Source organism: Nothobranchius furzeri, chromosome 15 (genome assembly GCF_043380555.1).
Source record: "Nothobranchius furzeri strain GRZ-AD chromosome 15, NfurGRZ-RIMD1, whole genome shotgun sequence".
NCBI lineage: Eukaryota > Metazoa > Chordata > Actinopteri > Cyprinodontiformes > Nothobranchiidae > Nothobranchius > Nothobranchius furzeri.
This window is the reverse complement of record NC_091755.1, coordinates 55,617,485-55,623,997: the sequence shown is the minus strand read 5'-3', so window position 1 is coordinate 55,623,997 and position 6,513 is coordinate 55,617,485. Positions and strand designations below refer to the sequence as shown.

General features: G+C 41.0%; 1 long non-coding RNA gene across 1 annotated transcript in view; it reads right to left on the bottom strand.

The window, feature by feature from the left end:
* Positions 1–6,081: 6,081 nt before the first annotated feature.
* The window catches only part of LOC139063364 (uncharacterized), a 604-nt gene continuing 172 nt past the window's right edge, over positions 6,082–6,513 (bottom strand). Inside the window, exons 1-2 of the long non-coding RNA XR_011516744.1 lie at positions 6,246–6,513; positions 6,082–6,171 (exon numbers count right to left, since the gene is read on the bottom strand). The exon at positions 6,246–6,513 is cut by the window's right edge and continues 172 nt beyond it. This is a non-coding gene — a long non-coding RNA (uncharacterized lncRNA). The remainder of the gene's footprint in view (positions 6,172–6,245) is intronic.

Sequence of the window (6,513 nt, the reverse complement as noted above, 5' to 3'; positions counted from 1 at the left end):
GCAGCAGTAAAGAAAACAAAGGAAGTGTTGCATGCACCATGACTGCAGGTCTACATACTTTAGTATATACCTAGAAATGCCAACTATTGTCTTTAAAAAAACGTCTTGCAATTGAAAGAAAAATTATGCAAACTTTATTAAATCAACTAGGAACACATCTTGTTGTGAAGTTAACGTACAGCTGATGAACGAAACTGTTATTATTTATCCTCAAGCTGCAAAACTCACTTCAATCTAAACAAGATAATCCATCATTTGTTAGTAACTCACAAAGATCTGTGACCTAGATCCAATTAGAAAGTGCTCCTGTTGTGTTTCTAGACTTTCTATGACCATAATGTGACGTTTAAGGACGGACTTTTCCAGAATAACTGTCTTTTTCTCTCAATGTGCAAAACTACAGAAGGTAATTTCATTTTCATGATTTTACTTGATGACAGTTTTAATTAGAAGGAAAACGTCTTTACTCAAATAAGTGTAAAAAAGATGTTCTGTCAAAAGATGAGGAACAATCCCCACCTCGTCCCCGCCCTCGACTACCACTCGTCACACACGGCACCTGACCCCTTTGGCCCCTCTCACGAGTGTTGAGCCCATGGGAAGGGGGACCCATGTTTCCTCTTCGGGCTGTGCCCGGCCGGGCTCCATGGGTGAATGCCCGGCCACCAGGCGCTTGCCAATGTGCCCCACCTTCAGGCCTGGCTCCAGACGGGGGCCCCGGTGACCCACGTCCGGGTGAGGGAACACGGTTTCCATTTATATAATTCATCGTAAGAGGTCTTCGGGCTGCTCTTTGTCTGATCCCTCACCTAGGACCTGTTTGCCATGGGTGACCCTACCAGAGGCAGAAAGCCTCAGACAACTTAGCTCCTAGGATCACTGAGACACAAACCCCTCCACCACCGTAAGGTGGCAGCCCAGGGAGAGGTATGGCCTGTGACTTTGGCCATGTTAATATTAGAAACACAGCATTGGTAATGAGCACCGAATAATAGCTTAATAATGACTAGTTCAGACTTAGTAGTCCTCTAATATGCATATTAACTGGCAGCTAATCAATGGTTAATTTGTGTTCCCTAAACTAAAGTGGTACCAGATTTTCTGTCACTCCTTTTGCTGATGTTGTTTTGCTTTGCTGTGTCTATTTAGTTGGCTCAAGCTAACTTTGACCTCTTCTGAATAAGATCTAATAGCCTGTTAAATATACTATTAAATAGAGTAATAAATAATCTGCAGAGGATCCAATAAATAGACTATTAAATAAAGTCTTGAAATTATTAAACAAAGTAGACTACTCAATGACCACATGAAGTCTTTGAATAGTCTACATTTTTAGCTTTTGAAAGGAGTAATTTTCCTTTGGCTGAATACCTGTAATCATGTTCTCTGCTGTGACAATATCAGTGCGCCACCGCTTTCCAGGCCTTACTTAGGCTGTGACCAGCTACCTTAGCATGCATTAGTATTTCTATTAGACTACAATTTCTGGTAAATCCATAAAGTTCTAATACTTGTTTTATTTATCTGTGTTAGTGGGAATATTCATGTTGGTAAATAGCCTGTAGACAGGACAAAAACATGTCTGTCTCTGACAAACATTAAGATTTTCAATTTGGATAATTGTCAGGAACTTTAAGTATTTATTAGAGCACACAAACAAACCAAAGAGTCAGTGAAGCAGCTTAATAGTTCTCATTTTAATAAAACAGCAGACCCAGCCTGCCAGAGACTGTTACATTTGTCACAACATGCCCACAGAGCTCTGATCACTGATGATAGTTATTGTTTGTTTGAAAGCTTTTTTTCAGATGTAAATAAAATCATTTTGCAGGAAGAAAAAAATGTAAAGTAGCGTCAAAGACAAAGTAACCTGTGAAATATTTAATTATTATTACTGGTGTTCAGGGAGTTCACTAATACCAGGGGAAATTAAGACACACAACTTGGTGACAACGCATTTATTACTGAACACACACTTTTAAGCTCATTAGTGTACTTAGGCCATCGATGCTGCGCCAACATTTTTGATATATGCCAGCGGATTCTTCCACTGGCTGGTCATTGTCAATGCCATCAGTGTTAAGTCATCTCAACTTCAAATCAGCACAAACCCATTGGCATATTAAAGAAACATCATAATATTCCACTTATTTAGACTTCTGAGAGGGTAAAATCACAGGGGACCTGGGAGGTGGGAGTAATCCCCTTGTGATTATGAAAACTAAAAACTGAATGTTTATGAACACCAGTTTTCAGACAGGAAAGAGGACAGGACTGGCTCACAGCTGAGCTTTTTTAACATGTGATTTATGGAGCTGCTATGACTGAGGTGTTGAGATTTATGGTCGGACCTGATGACAGCAATTACTCCCCAAACACTAATGCAGCTGAAAACTCCCTTTTGATAGATCTGGTTATTAATGCAAGTACACAGGTATGCAGCCACGCAGGGCTCCCCAGAAAGGTTAGATTTATCATGGTGACATTTTCTTTGTGTCATGCACCCACAGCCTCCTACTGTTGCCAGGGGATGGACGAAGGAAGTGCAAAGTGATCCCATCCTATGATACCGACTCCAAAAATATTACCCTGCACTTCCATTGTGGATGAGTTTTGGACTTTTTACAGAATCATAACATCTAAACTGAAAGTTTTTGTCATGGTACTTTGATGCAAAATTGAATTCCTTTAAAAGAAAAGTTGAACTACAAAAAGACAAAAAAATAAAAATAAATTGCATCCAAATGTTTCTGATTAGATAACCTGAACTGCTGCCCAGAAAAGTCTGGATGAAATAATAAATTTTGTTATATATTCAAACGTTGTTTGAAATTAAATCTTACCCGTTTTCTACCTCAGGACATCAGAGTGCTGTCATGTACTCACTCGTCACATTATTTATACAAACAGCCTGTTTGTGCTTTCATACCCATGCCTGTTTGGTGTCATGTTCTGAAAAAAAAAAGATGAAAGTCACGCAAAAAATTTTGGGAGCATGAACAAGAACTTAAAAAAGATCTATTTATGTTCACAGCCGTCCGTGAAAAGACTGTTGTTACATTTAAAAGCACATAAAAACAAGTTATCAAATAAATTTTACACATCCTGCCTCGGATCTGAGAACAGAGACCAAAAAAGAAACGCACCACTAAAACCCTCTTTGGTTTCCAAGGAAACCAGGTGCAAAACGCTGTGACACCTCAGTTTAAAGTGACCTTAATGGATGCATGTTTGAACACATGTGGTGAGCTACGGCTACGCTGGGAAGCGGAGCTCTAGTTTCCTGCTGCCTCCGGCACCTTAGGGTTGATGTTTTAATGGAGTGTGGGAGATGCAGATTCCGAGGCGATTCCGCATGATAATCCTGACTCTCCTGGCTCTCCTGAGCTCCTTGTGTGTTGACTACCAATGCAAGCTGAAAGGAAGAACCTGCAGGTTGAACTCTGCCTGAGATTTATTTGGCAATCTGACTTGAAAATGCAGCGCATGTTTCAGAAGTCTTCAAAAACATCTGCGGCTCCTCTAAACTATAATTGGTGATTATTCAAAATATTCTTTTCGTTTTTCATTATTGATAGAGTTAGGGTAACCCTATCCCCATCTTAATTCAGTTTTATATAAATGATATTATTTCAGCACTCTTTTGTATTGTTAATATATATTGTTTGAAGAAGTTTCTAAATGTTAAAAAAAATTCACAGAAACATTTAAAACATATTTTCCTTCATTAAATTAAGACCACGCTGCTCTCTCCGTGACCCAGAGATTCAGGACGTGGCTGGATCTTAAAATGAATATGGAAAATCTTCAGAGTTAGAGGAGACATAATGCAGCTTCTCCATCCAATCACTAAACTTATTTTTCCCTGCAGTTTTCTCTACTTAAGCCCTCATCAAACGATAAATAAACGATAAATGACCCAGACTTGTTTAGCACCTTTCTGAGTCTGAGGACTCCAAAGTGCTTTACACTACAGTGTATCATTCATCCATTCACACACTGGTGGGGATGAGCTACAGTGTAGTACTGAAAGAGGTGAGGCTTTTCATCCACTGGCGTCACTGGTCCCTCCGACCACCACCAGCAGGCAAGGTGGGTTAAGTGTCTTGCCCAAGGACACACCAGCAGCATTCTCTGGAGGGAGCAGAGATTGAACCTGCAACCTTCTGATTACTGGACTCTACCTCCTGAGCTACTGCTCTCCCAAGCCTTAAGCTGCATGTCCATATTATGTTCCCATGACGATCTTAGCTAGTACTAGCTAAGATCAAACTAGTACTAGTTACACAAATCCAACCAAAATCTGAAAGATAAAGTTTTTTAAAAAATTTCTATTTGCTGTTTTACACAAGTTCTAAGCCCCACCTCAGATGTGTTAGACATAACCATGATTATGTTCAAATATATTATTATTTATATACACATTTAGGCCTAGTCCACACGTAGCCGGGTTTTTTTTTAAAAACGAATATCCACCCCTCCAAAAACTTGCATCCACACCACCGCGTATTAAAAACAAACTCTGTCCACACATACCCGGATAAATATGTTGTTAAGGACATGCCAGACCTGTAGGCAGCAGTACTTCCCCCGTTCTTAACCTCGTCCTTCGTCTGTGGTCTTCCGCGAGGAGCAGTAATTCCGCTTGCAAAAATAAACAAGCAAAAAGCGCTTGGACAATTGATAAAGCGAGCGCAGCTCTGAGGGCATCCATGCTGTTGGCTAGTGTAAACACAAGTCGCACACGTGATGTCAGCATTTTTTTGTCGCGGAAAGTGACGCTGCGGACCTTAAAACTCCGGTTTTGTCTGTCCACACACAGACACTCAAAACGGAGAAAACGCAGACCTTCCCTTTGGCCGGAGTTTTCAAAAAGATCCGTTTTAGTGTGAAAAAACTCAGTTTTCGTGTGGATGACAGCTAGGCCAAAACTTAGAAAAATATCTACGTTTTGGCAGATCCCCGGCTACGTGTGGACAGGGCCTAAGTTTTTAAACAAACAGCTTGGATTACAATATATATTCATCATGATTGTGTGTGGGATGTGACTCGGACTCCAGCATCTAAAACACAGCATGGAAGTGACTGTAAACAGGTCATTGTGGCCTTTTCTTTTCAACAGCAAAAGAAGGTAGTTGTGCTTGTTACATCTTTATATTGTCTTTACACCCACAACAACACCTGTCCAAACTGGGACGACCCTCTCTGACCACATCTGAATAAAGCTGCCTTTACATGATGGCACAACACTTTTTTTCTCTGCAGTGACAAAAGCCCCCAAAACAAGCAGTTACAGGAAACATGGTAATGGTAGGCAGACGGCAGCAATACAGTTAAAATAGCAAAGAGGAGAAAAAAGGGACAGAACATTTTTAAATTACAAGAGAATAAAAAATACTAATTTTGACATTTTCCTTCTTTTTCCTCCCATTTCCCCCTGAGCACATGGGACGTATGTCATAGATGAGCTACCGCTGTGATGAGGAACCACTTTAAGCACGCTCAAAACCATCAGTAGCTAATTATTTCATGAGGATCCAACTCAATTCTTAAAGGTGTGGTTCACTCATTTAATCGCTACATTTGCAGTGGTCTTTAGTAGGAATGAATGCCTTGTAAGTTGTATTCTGGGTACAAAAAGCCCCGATGCACCTGTTTCAGGAACTAGAGGATTGTCAGATCAGAGGAGAGCTGCAGATGATCGGATTTGAGATATATTTCCTGATATTTGCACATCTCACCTCTGATTGGCTAACAGCAACACAATTAGGGGTGGGAATCGAAAACCGGTATTTGTTGAGCACCTGATCCCACTTTTTCAATCCCTAGGAATCGTTTGCCATTTTTGCAAACGATTCCCTTATCAATTCCAGTTGGCACAAATGTCACCACGCACGTTGCATAGCTTACACATTTACTCAGAATGAAACATGGCACATACGTAAAGTTTGGTTATACTTTACAAGGAAGGACAACAACAGAGTAACTTGTATTACATGCAATGTAGATCTTTCATCGATGTCATGACTGAGGGAAGTTTCCTGACCCAAGACATGCAGAATTCACACTAGGAGACGTAGGTAGGAAAAAAATAAATGTTTTATTTTAAGGAGAACTAAAGGTGCACCGCCAGACGTGGCGGTGATGTTGAGCACAGCTCCGGGGCTGGGTCTGTTGAGACAAACACTGTCAGTGTTGGGCAGCGGGGAATAGGATTGCAGGACTCAGTTTGTAGTGGATCTTACTGTGGGGGCTGAAATCCAGAGCTTGGGAGGGTAGCCAGGACTGGGGTGAGCAACGTCAGCGTGAATCCAAAATCCAAGGGAGGTGAGCGGTGGGAGAGCGGGTCGGTCCGGGTGAGGAGGGAGATCAGGCTTGGAGATGAAAAACCAGGTTATTGCAGGAAAGGTTCGTGGTGAGTATTCCTGATGAAGGGAAGGCAGAGGTCATCAAAAAAACAACAACGACGGACAAATATAAGACTAGACTAAAGCTGTAGTTTTCTATAGTGGT